The sequence below is a fragment of the Hyperolius riggenbachi genome, chromosome 3, assembly GCF_040937935.1.
Source record: "Hyperolius riggenbachi isolate aHypRig1 chromosome 3, aHypRig1.pri, whole genome shotgun sequence".
Taxonomy (NCBI): Eukaryota; Metazoa; Chordata; class Amphibia; order Anura; family Hyperoliidae; genus Hyperolius; species Hyperolius riggenbachi.
This window is the reverse complement of record NC_090648.1, coordinates 499,145,016-499,165,423: the sequence shown is the minus strand read 5'-3', so window position 1 is coordinate 499,165,423 and position 20,408 is coordinate 499,145,016. Positions and strand designations below refer to the sequence as shown.

The following is a 20,408-nucleotide window of genomic DNA, read 5'->3' as shown; positions in this document are numbered from 1 at the left end:
CTGTCTGCCAGTAGTAAGTATGATACCTGCAAGCTGATTGTGGATCAAACAATATGAACAAATGACATGGCAAATATCAGTAATTTCTTGATCTCCTGTTTTTTAACTTCTCACTTTTCAAAGTATTGATTTATTTTTTCCCCCCTTTTCGCTAAACGTTCCTCTTTAAACTTTCTCAGTTCAACATTTGACATTTTGTATTTGTACTATTTGAACATCAAGTCTGAATGATTTTGCAAGGCATCACATTCTGTTTCTGTTTACGCACAACGAACGTCCAAACTTGTTTTTTTTGGAAGCAGGGTTGCCCATAAGACATAAGCAAACATTTGGAATTTTAGCCTGACAAAAGGACACCATCGACCATGCAAATAAGCTTCATAAATAACAGCCAACCAGATTTGCTCATCCAGTCTGATAACGTTTATGTCATCTGTTCCATTTACCCAACATCTGGCCCGACGTTGATTCAACATGGTTACGGCTATTTTGACAGTGTTTGCTTTGAACGTTTCTCGCGGATAGATTTGTCTGGACGTCGTGTACCTTGGCAGCTCTATTAGCTGCGGCACCATCGGTGCACACGCTGCCGCATGCTGGTAAGCAGACAGGAAACGGATAGCCCCAGCTGTTGGCGGGTGAGCCCAGGGCAGGAGTTCATCCATTTTGTGAAGGCGCGGGAGAGAGCGGGCTAAGCAGAATCCCTCTCAGGGTTCCCAGGTCTCAAAGCAATAAGTGATATCCGGATAACATTTACACACCGAGAGCCGGGCGAGCCTATCAGCCAAAAAAATGAAATAACGGCTGTTTGTTCTTTGTTCTAAGATCAATCTTCCAGGCAGCAGGGAATAATCCTAAAAGGATTCACTGCTGTTTATATAAAGAAACCCTGTCACCACTGAGATTAAAGCCCAACTGAATCTAAGTTTTGAAAGGAGTCAAACTCTACTAGTTGGTAAGTGAATATAAACAGCATGCAGACACAAAGTGATAGACAACATTCCTTTCTTTACTTCTCATTCACTGAGTCGACTCCAACTCTTTGTGACCATATGTACTTTTGTATGCCATGTGTTGGGTAATTACTGCTTTTTTTCAGCTGTTGCATAGGCATGGTCATAGCTTCACATATGCTGTCTATCCATCTTAGCTTCTGCCCTCCTCTTCTTTTTTTGCCCTCAATTTTTACAAGCATCAAGGATTTCTCCAAAGAAGTAGGATTAGAGTGTGAGCTCCTCTGAGGGACAGTCAGAGACATGACTCTGTAATGTGCTGCAGAAGATGTCAGTGCTATATAAATACATAATAATATGGTAGGACATTAGACTATGACTATGGTAGGATTAGGTTGTGAGCTCCTCTGAGGACAGTCAGTGACTTGACTATGTACTCTGTAAAGTGCTGCAGAAGATGTCAGCACTATATAAATACATAATAATAATAATAAGGTAAGACATTAGACTACGACTATGGTAGGATTAGGTTGTGAGCTCCTCTGAGGACAGTCAGTGACATGACTATGTATTCCGTAAAGTGCTGCAGATGTCAGTGCTAAAGAAATACATAATAATAATATGGTAGGACATTAGACTATGACTATGATAGGGATTAGATTGTGAGCTCCTCTGAAGACAGTCAGTGACAGGACTATATACTCTGTACAGTGCTGCAGAAGATGTCAGTGCTAAAGAAATACACAATAATAATATGGTATAGACGATATACTATGACTATGGTAGGATTCGATTATGAGCTCCTCTGAGAACAGTCAGTGACATAACTATGTACTCTGTAAAGTGTTGCAGAACATATCAGTGCTAAATAAATAATAATAATTATAAAGCAATCAACCTTCTAATCATGTATGTTACCATCATAAGCTGCTTTTATGATGCAGTGGTTTAATTCAGGGTCAGGAATGTGCAGTTGTTTGAATTTGTCCTTCTTTAAATTCAAAAGCATTCGGAGCTGTTACATAAGAAGAGGAGATGATGTCATTTCATATTCCTGGCAGTCTTTGTGAATTGTCCCCTATGGAATATCTAAGAAAGAAGAGCTAATTCTTTATTGTTGTTTCTGGAAAAGAAAAAAAAAACTTGTGATGTAAACTCTGTAACAGAAACATCTTTGTTTTTTGTTATTTAGTTATCATTTCATTGATCTATATTGTATTTAAATATTTAGCATCTGACAAGCCAGTTAAAGTGTACCTGAGGCGACTCAGAGGCTGGGGTGCTTCTTGGCCAAGGCAAATCAAGCAGTCGCTTGGGGCCTCACCCAAAGTCAGGGCTGCCCTGTCTGTGTGTGTGTGTGGGGGGGGGGGGGGGGTCACAATTTTGGCTTACCTATACTGGAGGAACACTTTGGCTACCTGTACTAGGGGGTGCACCTTTGGCTACCTGCCTATATTGGCAGCTACCTATTTTTGGGGGGCACCTTTGACTACCTATGATTACGGGAGTAGGAGCCTCTAACTGGGGGGGGGGATACAAAAGATGTGCCCCTTGGGGCCACAAGAGCCTTTGCAGCACCCCTGCTTGGGGATCAGCCGGGCATCTATGTCGCTAAAGATCTGATATGCTGGATCCTTAGGCGACATTGAGAGGTTCTTGTACACAGGACCGGATTCTAGCCAAGGCCACATAGGCCATGGCCTAGGGCACCACAGGATCAAGGGGCGGGGTGGGCAGGAGGCTATACTCGGGAAGAGGGGAAGGGTCATTTGGCTACCTATACTGGAGGGAGGGGTGGTGATCAGGCTAACTTTATGGAAGTTAGGGTAATCTGGCATCTAAACTGGAGGAGGGGGGAAAGGGTTATCTGGCTACCTATACTGGAGGCAGGGTCGGACTGGGCCACAGTAGTACAGTTTTTTCCCTCGGTGCCCCCCCCCCCCCCCCCTCCAGGTCTCTGGTCTCCCCCCTCCTTGTCTGACAGAGCTCCAATTGCTGCCTGCAGCACAAAAATTCTCTTCTCAGTGCTGTAATCACTCATGCTGAGAGCAGTGGCGTAGCTAAGGAGCTGTGGGCCTCGATGCAAATTTTACAATGGGGCCCCCCAAGCACTCTATACATAACAATTGATACGGCGCACCAAAACCTGCCAATGGCAACTACAGTGTCCGAGGTGCAAGAAGGGGATGGGAAATAACTTGTTAATGATTACCACTGTTCAAAGTATCTATAGAAGTGATTATTATGAGCAAAGGACCAATAGAGAGCTAACAACACTGTAGTTGAGGGAGGGCCCTTCGGGGCCCCTTTGGCCCATGGGCCCTGATGCGGTCGCAACTCGCAACCTCTGCGGTCACAACCTCTGCAAAGTAGGACATTACTTTATATTGAAGGAGGGGACTCTATGCAAAGTTTTGCTGGGCAGCAGTGTCTCTGAATTACAATGCTTCTAAGATCATGTACATTTGGCCCTGTCCATAATACATCATGACCACGCCCACCTTCCTGTGCATGGTCACGCCCTTTTTTCATCGCAATCATGGGATGTGTGGGCCCCAGGTTGAAATTTCTTTGGTGGGCCCCCAGTGTCCTAGTCCGACCCTGACTGGAGGTGTGGGGGAAAGGGTTATCTGGCTGTCTATAATAGCGGGAAGGGTCAACAGACTACTTATACTGGAGGGAGGGGGAAGGGTCATCTGGATACCTAAGTTGGAGGAGGGGAGGGGACATCCGGTTACCTATACTGAAGGAGGGCGGCTGCTGACAGTGGCCTTGGGCGGTAAAGAGCGCAAATCCAGCCCTGGTTGTACACGCATTATATTCTTGGTCGACACTGTCCTTAATGGCTGTCTTGGCCAATTTCAATCCAGTGGGCATAGCTAGCAAGTGTACCTAGCTTAACCTCCCCGGCGTTCAATTTTCCCAGGATTTCTTTGCAAAAAGTGATAAAATTTATTTTTAAAACTTTTTTTTTTCCTGTAACTTGCCAAAATGTGTCAAGCAAGGGTCTAGTATACAGTGCAGGAGAGTATTGATGTGTATGCACGTTTATACTGTTCATAACATGTTTTTATGGATGGACATTTCTGTCCATACCGCTGGGGAGGTTAAGGGTAGTTTAAAACTTTCATGAGCATGGAATGTTTGCTTGCTTGGTGACTGACTGGTATAGTAGAGGCCCTTTTCACAAGAAGCGACCTCTACGCGGGTGAAAAGGGGTTTAATTAGTACACAAAGCTTCTGCATGCAAACCATTTTTTTAAGCTGATGTTCTCTTTGTGCAACTGAATACAATTTGCAACCTAGTTGTTTTTAACCCATTGGCAGCTTCAAAGAGATTATCTCATTTGAGGTAAGTGCAGTGTTTTTGACCTCAGTCAGCAGAACTCATTTGTGCCGTAAATTCTTGGAATGCTTTGATATCTCTCTGCTAGCAGAAAATATAGAAACTGAAAGCAGAAGTCCTCTGTTATTGTTATGTCCTCTGTTATTGTCTCACACTGCCCCCGAGTGACAAGTAGCCATATATACACATTACAGCAATACTAATTAGTAGCAAGGTAATGTAACAAATAAAAAATAAAAAATGTGCTAAATAAATTGTCCTGGAGCACTTCAAAGCCTCTAGATAAATTGGCTGCTATTGACAGCTAGTGTTCCAGGTTGCTGTCAGTGTCTTGAGTGCAGAGGGTTAATTATTGTTTGTTTGTAAATTGACCACTCACCTCAGTAGCTGCTTTTCCCTTTTAACCACTTCGGGACCAGCACCCTCTGCCCCCTTAAGGACCAGAGGGTGCTCGTCCAGTAAACCGCTGCTTCCCGACCAATCAACGCTAAAATCCGCCGCTCCCGCCGCTCTGTCCCCGCCGCAGGCTGCTCTCTCTGCCGTCGCTATGACGGCAGAGCTTTGTGCGCCGGACAGGTGCCGCTTTCATTGGCTCCGGGGACGGGCGGGGGCGCGCGGTCAATGGGACGTAGAGTTTACGTCAGGTCAGAACCGCAGCGCCCCCTGCCTGCCGTAGATTTATACTGCGGTGGTCTGCAGGTAGTTAAAATCCTGGTCCCTGAGCATTAGGAGCATATCTCCCCTTTCTTGCGTGTATGTTTTAGCAGTGATTGGGGTCTGGCTGCAGCTCACCTGTCCCCTATGCCAGCACAGCCCATTTATATAATGGTGTAAGTATTGCAATTGCAGTTTGTCGCTCCACCAAACTCCAACACCAACTGTAAGGAAGCAGATGATGTCAGGGGGAGGTTAGCGTGATCAGGAAGGGGTTTATGTTGTGGGACATTTAGGGTTAGGTGTCATGGCGAACTCAAAGCGTCAGAGCTACAGCCACTAGGGTGTGCTCTATAGGCAGTAGCAGCATTAGGGAGTCTGGAAGGACTGGAAATGGAACAGTTATGCTTCTGTGGCGTAGGAAGGGAACCATGGCCTGTCTATAAGGCTCCTTGGGACTCCATAAGTTAGCCTGACAGATAGACAGATAGGTAGGAGGAGGAAGGCCCCATGGCTGTGATTGGAGGTGTACTGGTAGTACTCTTATTCTGCGCCCAAGAAGCGAAGCAGGTGATTTGGACGTGCGGCTTGGCAGGTGTATAATTGACACCAATAACGTAAATCGGTAATCGGGCGCCCAGACGGTCAGTTGGGAGTGAGAGTATAACTGATCGGCTACTTATGCAGCTTTATAGTAGAGTGTCCGATCAGCTACAAATAATATATGACGGAGGGGGAGGGTTAGGTTTAGGCATTAGAAGGGGGATTATTCTTAAGTATTAGGTGGGGGGTAGTTTTATGTCCTAGGAGGGTGGGGGGTTAGTTTTAGGCATTGGGTGAAGTGGGGTTCGTTTTAGTCACGGAAGGGTTAATTTTTTAGATATTAGGTAAGGGGAGTTAGTTTTAGGCATTAGGTGGGGGGCAGGAGGGTTAGGCACTAAGAGGGGGCATTAGTTGTGGGTAGGGGGGGAAGGTAGTTTTATGCTCAAGGAGGGGGGATCAGTTTTAGGTATTAGTTGGGGGTGGGGTCGTTTAATGCGATAGGAAGGGGGATTTGTTTTAGGAATTCGGTGGGGGTTAGTTTTTGGCACTAGAAGGGGGATTAGTTTGAGGCATTGGGGGGTAGTTTGAGGCATTGACAGTAGTATATTTTACACAGTTTTTAGAGATTCTGGTGGTGGCCCTGGAGAACCAATGAAGTAAGACAAGAAGAGGACTAAGTAGTTGCTTTTTTTCTCACATCAAATCAAATAGGGTGGGGGATAATTATCTAAGCCTGAATATTTATATTATCTCCAAGAAATAATTACTTCATTAATACCGCTGGTTTGGATATTGTCTTATATTATCTGGAGGCATGGCATGTATACCAGGCAGACAGCTGAGCTAACATCCATATACATTAGATAGCGCTTTGAACAAGGAGTAAGACACAGTAACAGCTTCAAGTCTCTGGGGCCCGGGGGATTCGCACGTTCTGCTTACCGCGTTATTGTGAGATGTTTGTGTTTCTCCCATTAGACAATCGCTTTGCAATTCTTTCCTTCATTCCGTGACTCTAATTACATAATTGAACAGCTAAAATCTCATTTTTCTAGGAAGCGCTAAACATTAGCATCTTAATGAAATCCTTAATGAGCTGTCTTGTGTGCATTCCAATCATTGGCTCCACCGCAACCCATGATCCCGGACGAGCCCCCCAAGAGGAGAGCTGGGATTCGGATCTTGATAACCCTGAGATGTCCATCTCATCCAGGATGATTAGGACGGGGCTAGGAACACCTGACAACCCCCTCTGCCGCGTGGGAGGGCGACAGGAGGCGAACGGCGGGTTGGTTAACGGATCGTTAAAACCTTTAATGCATTATTACAAATTGAAAAATGTGTTTCTTTCTTAAAAAGAAAATGTAATATGTTTTGTTTTCTCTGTTATTTATGAACTTTCAATATGTTAACGTAATATAATTTTTTTTATTTTCATTTTTTAGAGCACTCTGGTCCTGTCTTTGAGTCCTGTTTTCACAGATGTTCTTCCTCAAGATGCTTGCCCCTCATAACTTATGCCGTTCCATCGTCTAGTCACAGCATTCATAAAGTAATTCCCACAGATCTAAATATCGATTACCTGCAGTGCCTGTTCTAGATAAAATGGGGCAGTGGGTAAAAGTTAACATGGAGCCCCCCTGATCCTCCCAATATAGTGGTATTAGGTGCATTAAGGTGGCTTTGCTCCCTCCATCCTCCAGATATGCCTCGATTTGTTGATGAGTATTCACACTCGGGATGGTCATTGAGATGCAAATAATATGGAGTTGATGCAAGAATATGCAAATGTGTGCAGCTTGAAAATAGACCAATCGAATCTTACCTCAGCAGGATTTGATTGGTTCATGTTGAAGCTGCATTACTTTGCATAATGCTGCATCAACTTGAAATTATTTGCATCTTACTGACCATGCCTACTGTCCACCTATCCAGCGAGTGCCCTCCTCCTACGTTCTTCAGCATCCTTCCGTCTCCGTACCCACCAATGACTTGTCTCTGTGACTTACGTAACATGCTGGCAGGTCTTGGGAACAAAGACGCTACAGGTATGGAAATGGAAGGAAGATGAAGGAAAGCAGAGGAGCGCACCAGCTGGACAGGTGAGACCCCTCCACTGTGTGCATCAAATCGTGGCCCAGGGGGACCACCATCAACTTGTGCCGCACATCTTAAGTGACTCCTTTTCAGGGGAAGAGTCTTAAAGAGGAACTCCAGTGAAAATTATGTAATAAAAAAAGTGCTTCATTTTTACAATAATTATGTATAAATGATTTAGTCAGTGTTTGCCCATTGTAACATCTTTTAAATCCCTGATTTACATTCTGACATTTATTACATGGTGACATTTTTACTGTTGGCAGGTGATGTAGCTGCTGCATGCTTTTTTGGCAGTTGGAAACAGCTGTAAACAGCTATTTCCCACAATGCAGCAAGGTTTACAGACAGGAAACTGCCAGGAGTACCACGGTCCTCAGAGTTTCTTGTGGGAGGGGTTTCACCACAATATCAGTCATACAGCGCCCCCTGATGGTCTGTTTGTGAAAAGGAATAGATTTCTCATGTAAAAGGGGGTATCAGCTACTGATTGGGATACATTTCAATTCTTGGTCTGAGTTTCTCTTTAAAGGGCCCACACAACCGTCTCTGGGGCGTCAGCCAATTTAACTAGATTGCCCGTATGAGAGCACCAGCTCCTACCCAGGCCTAACCCCACTACCTAGCTGAAATTATTGCCCCAGCGACGCTCCCACCAAAAAATATTAAAACCGGAATTCTGCTTTAGTATAGCAGAAATCCAGAGCTCCCCCATAGCCGCAATTTGCAGACGATCACTTTAGGCACAATTGACCCGGCGCCAAAATTACCCATTGTTTTGGCACGTTTAGTACATGGTTTAATACGCGCTCCATCCACCATGGAGCTCCGTCAATTTGACGGCATTCTATGGTAAAGGCATACGATTTGCAATTTTATGGATTGGGGACGCATGCTAAATGCAGTAGAAAAAACACAGGGTTATAAACAAATGCGCGTGTCACCATTGGAAAGCATTACGAGTGATTTTATGCTGAGATCTATTGATAATTTGTGTACAGTGTGTGGACGGATTCGATCCTTCTCTGATCTCATTTGAGATCTGCACACAAAGATATTACTAAGATCGCCAAGAATCCAGGAACTCAATTCCCTAAATGGTACTAAGCTAAAACTAATAAGCAGTTTGCAGTTTCTCATTATATGCTTTGCCTAGATGATCACATTTAACTATTCTATAAAATGGCTAGACTAAGTATAAGGGACTAAGTATAAGGTACTTTGCCTGAAATGGTATAGACATTCTATTAAATGTTTGGATTTCGTACTTTGCCTGTAACACATACACTTAACTCCCTCTTCCCTCCCTCTTCCGGAAAGATGACGTCAGTCATCACCACGGTGGCCGGCGTGACAGTACTGCGCATGCGTGATTAAACCACGCATGTGCAGTACTGTTACGCCGGCCGCCGTGATGACGCGAGGTGGCCGGCGTGGTGACGTCTGATGTCATCTTTCCGGAAGAGGGAGCCCGACACTCGGTCCCGGTATCACCGGGAGCCATTTCGGAGCAGGGCCTGGGAGTCGGCCAAAAGGACGCCGAGGGACCTCCCGACCTACGGTGGGCTGCAGAAAGCTCCAGGTAAGTTCAGATTTTGATTTTATGCACTGCTCGGAGTCCCTTTAAGGACCACGCTAATTGAAATCTACGCCCTGCTTTGATGGCTACCTTGTGGCCAGGGTGTAGATTTCAATCCACCGACACCGCACGTTCTCGCCGCTCCCGACGATCTCGCCACTGTCTCCCCGCCATAGCTCACTCGCTCTGACACCTCTATAATGGCAGAGCCCTGTGAACTGGTCAGGAGCCAATTTCATTGGCTCCTGACCCTGTCTATCAACGTAAGCAGCTCCCATTGGCTTACATTGACAGGCAGGGTCAGGAGCCAATGAAAGCAGCTCCTGACCAGCTCACAGGAACTCTGCCGTCATAGAGATGACAGAGTGGGTGGCTGAGGTTCACGGCGTACGGCGTGGACGGCGATTGCTGTGGATATGTGCGGCGATTCGTCAGTATTCGTCGTTATTCATAGCCTTAGACCAGGCTTTCTCAACCAGGGTTCCCTGGAACCCCAGGGTTCCTTGAGTACTCTGCAGGGGTTCCTTGGCATTTTTCCCATCGTGGGGATGTATAATGGAGCTCACTATAATAGGTGGTACTGTAACAAGAAGCACTAAATTGGGGGGTCAGGAGACAGTATAACGAGTGGCAGTGTAATAGGGGGTAGTAAAATAAACAGCCACATAGACTTTCAAAGACCACGCCTCCTGTAAAATAAATGCAGGGGTTCCTCAAGATCAAAAAATTATTTGTCGGGGTTCCTTGAGATCAAAAAGTTATTTTCAGGGTTCCTCCAGAGTAGAAAGGTTGAGAAAGGCTGCCTTAGACCCTGAACAAGCATGCAGCAGATCAGGTGTTTCTGGCATTATTGTCAGATCTGACATGATTAGCTGCATGCTTGTTTCTGGTGTGATTCAGACACTTCTGCAGCCAAACAGATAAGCAGGGCTGCCAGGTAACTGGTATTGCATAAAAGGAAATAAACATGGCAGCCTCCATACACCTCTCTCTTCAGTTGTCCTTTAAATCTACTTGTGTGTCCTGTACCTTGGATGAATGTACTGACACCCGGGCCAATAGATATATACATTTTAGTGGTTGGAAAGGGTTAAAAAGGCACTGTTGTGACATATAGTAGGATACACTACATTATTCACACTATTACAGTAATTTTCCTGGTTTTAGCATCAAAAACACTTCCTGTATCTATATATTGCTGTATATTATTATGTAACCCCGCCCTGACAGTGGTGCTTAGCCTAGGCTGTTTAGCTATGCAGGATTCTCGGTTGTGGAATTCTCCCCAGAGCATTCTGGGACACCAGGTATATTTTGTACTGGCTTTAGAACGCTCAGTAACCAAACAGTAAAGATTACCTGACAAGACTAAAGATGTCGCCACTGGTGATACATTTCAGAATGTAAACTGGGTTGAGGAAACATTTTAAAATGGGCGAACACTGGCTTAATAATTTATTCATTAATAGTGTAAAAAAAAATAAAATTTTTTTTACTTGTTACGTTTTTAAAGGGATACTGTAGGGGGGTTGGGGGAAAATGAGTTGAACTTACCCGGGGCTTCTAATGGTCCCCCGCAGACATCCTGTGCCCGCGCAGCCACTCACCGATGCTCCGGCCCCGCCTCCGGTTCACTTCTGGAATTTCAGACTTTAAAGTCTGAAAACCACTGCGCCTGCGTTGCCGTGTCCTTGCTCTCACTGATGGCACCAGGAACGTACTGCGCAGGCCCGGTATGGTCTGTGCCTGCGCAGTACGCACCTGGCACCATCAGCGGGAGGGAGGACATGGCAACGCTACAGTATCCCTTTAAGGACCACAGGCTTACACCCCCCCCAGTGACCAGGCTATTTTTTACAATTCAGGCCACTGCAGCTTTAAGGTCTTGCTGCAGGGCCGTACAACTCAGTACACAAGTGATCCCCCCCCCCCTTTTCTGCCCACCAACAGAGCTTTCTGTTGGTGGGCTCTGATCGCTGCTGCTGATTTTTTTTTTTTTTTTTAATTGATTTTGTTGTCATTTTTTTATTATACGTTTTACTTTTCTTTTTTTTTTTTTTTACTGCCCCCCTTCCTCCCTTCCCCCACCAGCCAATCAACGCAATCGGTTGTCACAAGCATCAGCCTATGAGAGCCGATCGCTCTTCAGCCTCTCCAGGGGACAACCGAGTGACACGGCTGTCCCCAGTACAGCGCTGCCATAGATCACAGCGCTGTACAATGTAAATAGACGGCCGCTCCATCATTCAAGCGCACTATCCCCTGCAATCTCCGCCCCCAGGACTTCAAGCCAATAGGCGTTGAGCGGGTCTGCCGCCGCGTTCACTCCAATTGGCGTGGAGCCGTCGGCAAGAGGTTAATAAAAGACAACCCAGAAAGTGTCCTGGAAACTAGACAACGCTAAAAACATAAGGTAGATTCGGCCAGCCGGGAAGATCAGTCGGATGCCTCAGCAATCTCGACCGGTTTCGCCGTAGACAACACTGTTTTATTGAGAGTTGAGATAATAACCGCTAATAGGTACTTTCAGCGACATACTTTTCTATACACACTATTGTTCCTGGCGACATGCGGTGCTTTCTCAGCAAAGGAAATGCTACAAAAAACCATCCTCTGATTGTGTGGATTTCTTTTCATTGCTACTTTTTCTTTACACATTCATTGGAAAACCAGCAAAGGAATCATTTAAAAGTGACATATTATTATAATTTTTATTTTGCATTTAAATAGCGCTGATATTTTCTGCAGCACTTCACAGAGAACACTGACACATTCAGAACTGTAGTGAAAATTACATAGCGAATAAAGTTGCTTTTTTTTTTTTTTTTACAAAATTCATTTGTAGATGATTCAGTCAGTGTTTGCCCATTGTCAAATCTCTCCTCTCTCCTATCACAGGTGGCGACATGTTTAGCATACCTCCCAACTTTTTGAGATGAGAAAGAGGGACACTTCAGCCAGAGCCGGGACAAGGTCCTCCAACCGGATCAGTGAATAATGGCGCACAGCGCCTATGCATAAAAATGGTGCCGCATTAAAAAGATACGCTTATCGCTATTTATCGTTAGTACTGCATAATAATGTCGCACAGGGAAAAAAGAAGAAAAACAGCACACACTAATGTTATTTATCAATATTGGCACACACTAACGTTATTTATCTATAGTGCCGTTCATTTGCCAAACAGCAGACGTTATTGCCCACAGTAACGTTATTTGTCAATAGCGCCCTACATAAGCCAAACTGCAGACGTTATTTAACTGCAAAACGATGAATGGATTTAATGTAACACTGTCAAGGTTAGGGTTAGGCACCACTGGGGGGGGTCTTAGGGTTAGGCACCACCAGGGGGGTCTAAGGGTTAGGCACCACCAGGGGGGGTCTTAGGGTTAGGCACCACCGAGGGGGGTGGTTAGATTTAGGCACCACCAGGGGGGTGGTTAGGGTTAGGCACCACCAGGGGGGTGGTTAGGGTGAGGCACCACCACAGGGCTCTTAGGGTTAGGCACCAACCGGGGGGGTCTTAGGGTTAGGCACCACCAGGGGGGTCTTAGGGTTAGGCACCACCAGGGGGTCTTAGGTTTAGGCACCACCAGGGGGGGTCTTAGGTTTAGGCACCACCAGGGGGGTCTTAGGGTTAGGCACCACCAGGGGGGTCTTAGGGTTAGGCACCACCAGGGGGGTCTTAGGGTTAGGCACCACCAGGGGGGGTTTAGGGGTTAGGGATAGGTACAGAGAGGGTTCTGTGTGTTAACGCTAAACAACAATAAGGCTTTAACGTTAAATAACAATAAGGCTTTAACGTTAAATAGCGATAAGCGGCAAACGGATTAGCGGCAACACCATGCGCCATTATTCTCAGGCGCTATTTACAGATGGATATGGCTGAGACACCAAAGTGCACCCCCCATCCCTCCCACCCCAGCCGTCACACACTGATTGCTATTAGACTAGGAGGCAGCCCAGGGCCCCCAACACCTTCATCTCTGGTTATCAGGCTTGCAGTCACTGCCATGTATCCCCTTTTCTTATTTCTCTTTGCTTAAAACACAATAGGGGAATGACAGCTGAGTGAGTTATCTGCTCCCTCCTACACTGCGCCTCGAGGCTGGAGCCTCTTGAGCCTCTGCCTTGGCCCGGCCCTGACTTCAGCCATGCCCCTGCCACGGCCCTGACCACGCCCCCACCATGCCCCCTAGCCGCGCATACCATAAAGATTTCATAAGAAAAGTATGTTGTTTTATAATTCAAACCACTCTGGTTTGAAAGGACTTCTATCCTTGTGCATTTTCCTTCATATTAACATTTTAAAATTAGTAATATATCAATTTAAAGGATGGGAATAAAGTTTGGAGTCAATCAAGCACATTTTTTAGTAGAGAAATGTATATATTTACATAGAAAGAGGGACAAAGTCTTGAAAGAGGGACAAATGAGGAGGAAAGAGGGACAGAGGGACCGGGCTCCCAAAGAGGGACTGTCCCTCCAAAAGAGGGGCAGTTGGGAGCGATGTGTTTAGTCCTGACAGGCGCAGCTCTGTGGAATGTTTAGTTACAGAGAGTTCTGATTCTGAAACCATTGAAAATAATGCCTAGCCTCCCAGAATGCTCTGGAAGGAGAATTGAGCATAGCTAAACAGCCTAGGCCAGTGATGGCTAACCTTTCAGAGGCCGAGTGCCCAAACTGCGACCTAACATCGACTTATTTATCTCCGAGTGCCAATGGGGGGGGGGGGGGGTTTGCTCCGTGCCGAAAAATGGGCGTGGCCATGATATTGTATGGGCGGAGCTAACGTAATGATGTAACAGCGAGGCATAAGAAAGCAGTGTTTCCGCCATGATGTGGTGAAACAAGGATTCGCATCATGGGTGTGCAGAAACTGTATGATGCTATTTATACCCGCCGTAACCCCAAAGCAGCAAATATAGCCAACTATGACCATTAAGGGCTCATTCACACTATGTGCTGCGCTGTCAGTTTTGACGCAACGCACATAATGTAAGATTCATATGGTAACATGAAAGTCAATAGACTTCCTTGTTACCATTCACACTACAGGTGTGCGTTCCCATGCGTTATGTTGTAACGCATCTGGGAACATTTTAACGCACAACGCATACGTTTCCCCGATGGGTACAGCTGCCGACGCCCACGCTTTAGCGCACCACAACGTGCATTCCGTGCGATCACTGTGCGTTGGCAGCGCATGCATGAAATCGCATTCATGCATACGTTCTGTAGTGTGAATGAGCCCTTAATAATAAATGCAGCAACAGTTACCCCAGACACCAGAAAATAAACGCAATGTGTGCAACATTTCAGCAGAAAATAATGCAATGTTGGTAACATTTCAGCAGAAAATCATACAATGTGGGCCACATTTCACCAGAAAACAAACGCAGTGGGCCACATTTCACCAGAAAACAAACACAGTGGGCCACATTTCACCAGAAAACAAACGCAGCGGGCAGCATTTCACCAGAAAATAAACGCAGTGGGCAGCATTTCACCAGAAAACAAACGCAGTGGGCCACATTTCACCAGAAAACAAACGCAGTGGGCCACATTTCACCAGAAAACAAACGCAGTGGGCCACATTTCACCAGAAAATAAACGCAGCGGGCCACATTTCACCAGAAAACAAACGCAGCGGGCCACATTTCACCAGAAAACAAACACAGCGGGCCGCATTTCACCAGAAAACAAACGCAGTGGGCAGCATTTCACCAGAAAACAAACGCAGCGGGCAGCATTTCACCAGAAAACAAATGCAGCGGGCAGCATTTCACCAGAAAACAAACGCAGCGGGCAGCATTTCACCAGAAAACAAACGCAGCGGGCTGCATTTCACCAGAAAACAAACGCAGCGGGCAGCATTTCACCAGAAAACAAACGCAGCGGGCCGCATTTCACCAGAAAACAAATGCAGCGGGCAGCATTTCACCAGAAAACAAACGCAGCGGGCCGCATTTCACCAGAAAACAAATGCAGCGGGCAGCATTTCACCAGAAAACAAACGCAGTGGGCCACATTTCACCAGAAAATAAACGCAGCGGGCCACATTTCACCAGAAAACAAACGCGGCGGGCAGCATTTCACCAGAAAACAAACGCAGCGGGCAGCATTTCACCAGAAAACAAACGCAGCGGGCAGCATTTCAGCAGAAAACAAACGCAGCGGGCCACATTTCACCAGAAAACAAACGCAGCGGGCCACATTTCACCAGAAAACAAACGCAGCAGGCCGCATTTCACCAGAAAACAAATGCAGCGGGCCACATTTCACCAGAAAACAAACGCGGCGGGCAGCATTTCACCAGAAAACAAACGCGGCGGGCAGCATTTCACCAGAAAACAAATGCAGCGGGCCACATTTCACCAGAAAACAAACGCAGCGGGCCACATTTCACCAGAAAACAAACGCGGCGGGCAGCATTTCACCAGAAAACAAATGCAGCGGGCCACATTTCACCAGAAAACAAACGCAGCGGGCCGCATTTCACCAGAAAACAAACGCAGCGGGCAGCATTTCACCAGAAAACAAACGCAGCGGGCAGCATTTCAGCAGAAAACAAACGCAGCGGGCCACATTTCACCAGAAAACAAACGCAGCGGGCCACATTTCACCAGAAAACAAACGCAGCGGGCCGCATTTCACCAAAAAACAAACGCAGTGGGCAGCATTTCACCAGAAAACAAACGCAGCGGGCAGCATTTCACCAGAAAACAAACGCAGTGGGCAGCATGTCACAGGACATAAACACAACGTGACCAAACATTTTACCAGAAAATAACAGTGGGCCGCATTTCACCTACAAAAAAAGTAATGTACTTACCTGACAGAAGTCTTCTCTCTCTCTGGTGCGCATCTCCCCCGGACGTTCCTCCTGCAGTCTCCCGCGCTGCCGCTGACAGGCAGAGTGCAGGGCTACGGGAAGATGGCGCCCGAAGCCCTGTACTGGAGACACAAATAGTCTCCAGTACAGGGCTTCGGCAGCCATCTTGCCGTAGCCCTGATCTGCCTCCCGGGAGGCTGCGGGGCTGCGGGCTTTGAACTGGCGCGGCGGCGTCTAGTAGACGCTGCGGCCAGTTCATAAGCAGCGGTGGCGTGCCAGCAGATTAGGCTACGAGTGCCGGGCCCGGCACGCGTGCCATAGGTTCGCCACCGCTGGCCTAGGCTGTGACATCACTGGGAGGGCGGAGCTACATACCAATACACATAAATATATAGATATAGGAGGTGTTTCAGAGGCTGAAACTAGGATAGTTATCTTAAAGTGGGTAACCTGAATAATAATTTACTACATTCTACTATATGTCACTACAGGGCCTCTTTAACCCTTTCAGGCCCGGCTGCTTAACCTCCCTTAAGGACCAGGCATGGGGGGGGGGCATGTTTGTTTGTGGGGGGGGGGGTCAGGCAGCCGGATCCCTGCTGGGGCTTGCTGGGCTGTCCCCCCCCCGTGTGGCCAGGTGTCCCCCCCTGTATGCAGCAGCCTTTACTCACCTCCTAGGCTCCAGCGATGAGCCGCTGTGGACCCCTCCGCTCTGGCCGGCATCACTGCTCGCACTGTTGCTCAGTTCCGGGTCGCGGCTTGATGACGTCATCAAGCCGGGACCCGAGACTTACGCCAGAGCAAGCGGGGTTGCCGGCCAGAGTGGAGGAGAGCACCGATCGCCGGGGGAACGGCAGTAAGGTGAGTGGATCCTCTTCTTTCTCCTCTACCGCCGCAGCTCTTACTAGTGATCACTATGGTCCGCCGGCGATCATAGTGATCATGTGATCAGAAGCCATACGCGATGGCTTCTGATCACTAAGGGGAGATGTCAGCTGTCATATGACAGCTTAATCTCACCTCTCGGGTGCTCACAATCGTGGTGGGACGCTTCGTTTTCACGGACGTTAAATCTACATCCAGTCAGAGCGGCAGCACCACCTGCTGGATGTAGATTCAAACTACGTCGGCCCTAATGGGGTTAAACCTTGTACACATGCTTCGGGCCATCTCAATGGAAAATCTAGCGCATGTACAACCGCCCTGATTCATCACTGAAAGATCTCAGCCAGTCGTAGGTAGAGTTGGGCCGAACGGTTCGCCTGCGAACGGTTCCATGCGAACTTCCGTGGTTCGCGTTCGCGTCCCGCAGGCGAACTTTTGCGGAAGTTCGGTTCGCCCCATAATGCACCATGAGGGTCAACTTTGACCCTCTACATCAGTCAGCAGGCCCAGTGTAGCCAATTAGGCTACACTAGCCCCTGGAGCGCCACCCCCCTTATATAAGGCAGGCAGCGGCGGCCATTACGGTCACTCGTGTGCCACTGCCTGCCTGCATTAGTGAGAGTAGGGCGAGCTGCTGCACTGTCTCTCATAGGGAAAGATTAGTTAGGCTTAGCTTGTCCCTGACTGCATACCTGTTCTGTGAACCCACCACTGCATACCTGTTCTGTGAACCCACCACTGCATACCTGTTCTGTGAACCCACCACTGCATACCTGTTCTGTGAACCCACTACTGCATACCTGTTCTGTGAACCCACCACTGCATACCTGTACTGTGAACCCACCACTGCATACCTGTTCTGTGAACCCACCACTGCATACCTGTTCAGTGAACCCACCACTGCATACCTGTTCTGTGAACCCACCACTGCATACCTGTTCTGTGAACCCGCCACTGCATACCTGTTCTGTGAACCCACCACTGCATACCTGTTCAGTGAACCTGCCACTGCATACCTGTACTGTTCAGTGAACCCGCCACTGCATACCTGTTCTGTTCAGTGAACCCGCCACTGTATACCTGTTCTGTTCAGTGAACCCGCCACTGTATACCTGTTCTGTTCAGTGAACCCGCCACTGCATACCTGTTCTGTTCAGTGAACCCGCCACTGTATACCTGTTCTGTTCAGTGAACCCGCCACTGTATACCTGTTCTGTTCAGTGAACCCGCCACTGCATACCTGTTCTGTTCAGTGAACCCGCCACTGCATACCTGTTCTGTTCAGTGAACCCGCCACTGTATACCTGTTCTGTTCAGTGAACCCGCCACTGTATACCTGTTCTGTTCAGTGAACCCGCCACTGCATACCTGTTCTGTTCAGTGAACCCGCCACTGCATACCTGTTCTGTTCAGTGAACAGTTTGGTGTGTCAGTGTGAAGCAGTACCTTAATTACACTACCTGATTGATGTATACACATGCAAGATGTTTTAAAGCACTTTAGGCCTGTCATTTAGCATTCAATATGATTTCTGCCCTTAAAACGCTGCTTTGCGTCAAATCCAGATTTTTCCCGGGGACTTTTGGCATGTATCCCACTCCGCCATGCCCCCCTCCAGGTGTTAGACCCCTTGAAACATCTTTTCCATCACTTTTGTGGCCAGCATAAATTTTTTTTTTCAAAGTTCGCATCCCCATTGAAGTCTATTGCGGTTCGCGAACTTTAACGCGAACCGAACCTTCCGCGGAAGTTCGCGAACCCGGTTCGCGAACCTAAAATCGGAGATTCGGCCCAACTCTAGTCGTAGGCTGAGCCCATTGTTCTTCTACGTGCCCATCATGCCCTCATCCCTTTCACCCTCTCCATAGCAACACAACGCATCTGTACAGCACTCCGCCTCAAACTGTAGCCTATGGGATCAAATCCTGACCCCAGAAGGCGACATTATTTGTACATTGACTGTCTCCTATTTGTGGCTACCTATTTCTATTTGTGGCTACCTATTTCTATTTGTGGCTACCTATACTGGAGGGAACTCTGCCTGGCTACCTATACTAGGGGCAACTATGCCTGGCTACCTATACTGGGGGCACCTATATCTGGTTACCTTTACTGGGGCACCTATGTGTGGCTATCTAGACTGGGGGAAGATATTGGGAACATTTGCCTGGCTACCTATACTGTAGGCACCTATAGCTGGCTACCTATACTAAGGGCATCTATGCCTGGCAACCTATACTGGGGGCACCTATGTCTGGCTACCTATACTGGGGGCACATATGCCTGGCTACCTATACTGGGGGCACTTATGTCTGGCTACCTATACTGTAGCACCAATATGTGGCTACCTATACTGGGGGGACCTATACCTGGCTACCTATACTGTATGTATGTTTTTGCTTTCAAATATCCCGCTTGACCTGCTTTTCCAATTTCTGTGTTTTTTTTTTTTTTAGGGGGTTAGGGGGGTTGTATTTTTTGTGTGTGTGGAAGGGGGGGGGGCTGGGGCTTAGGGCATCCGGAGTTCTGCAGGGGGGCCCAGTGATTTTTAGTTACGCCAGTGATTTCTAGAGGCATGGAGGGGAGAGTGTAGAGGGGAATACTGGAAGTCAGGGAGGAGGGGGGCATGGAGGTGAGAGTGAGGAAAAGGGCAGACTGAGAGGATGCAGATGGCCAGAGATAGGGGAGGCTGTAAGTAGCACTCGCTGTAACATACCACCCGCTACAGCTGGGCTACCACTGCAACTTGGCACCTACTACTTGTTTGTCACCCACTATCTACAACTTCTTAACCTAGTATTTATTGCTGCTTGCCACCCACTACCTGTCTAAAGGTGGCCATTAACAATACGATTCTCTGGATGATCGATTGGAGAATTGTATCGTTAATGGTCCCCTTAACTCTCACTACTTGCCTGCCACTAGAATCTACTGATCACTATTTGTTTATCATTAAAGTCTTACTATTTTTACCAATCACTATCTAGCTTTTTTGCGGCACAGGTTGACTAGGGGTGTGCCAAGGGCGTGACTGGAGGTGTGGCATGGGGCGTGTCTAAAGGTGTTCATATTTCTCATCTCGAACGTTTGGAGGTATGCTTAAAGAGACCCAGAGATGAACTAACTAACAGTTTTATACATACTTGGGGCTTCCTCCAGCCCCATCAGCCTGGATCGCTCCCACGCCACCGTCCTCTGCTGCCTCTATCCGCCGGTACCGGGTCCCGTCATTTCGGCCAGTCGGGCCAGTCGACGCTAGCGCAGTGCGCTCCCTCCATACTGCGCAGGCGCATGCGTAAAGATACGGAGGGAGTCCCTGCGCTTGCGTGCAATTGGCTGCGTCCGGCGGAAGTGACAGGACCTGGTACCGGCGATAGCGGCAGCGGAGGACGGTGGCGTGGGAGCGATCCAGGCTTATGGGGCTGGAGGAAGCCCCAGGTATGTATAACATCTTTTCCTATTTTTTTTAGCAGCATCGTCTCTGGTTCCCTTTAAAGAAGGATTGTCAGCCACAAA

The 20,408-nt window shown here is 47.5% G+C and overlaps 1 long non-coding RNA gene across 1 annotated transcript in view; it reads right to left on the bottom strand.

Moving 5' to 3' along the window:
- Positions 1-1,863: 1,863 nt before the first annotated feature.
- LOC137561755 (uncharacterized) overlaps positions 1,864-20,408 on the bottom strand; it is a 35,113-nt gene continuing 16,568 nt past the window's right edge. The window contains exon 2 of the long non-coding RNA XR_011030103.1: positions 1,864-2,076. This is a non-coding gene — a long non-coding RNA (uncharacterized lncRNA). The remainder of the gene's footprint in view (positions 2,077-20,408) is intronic.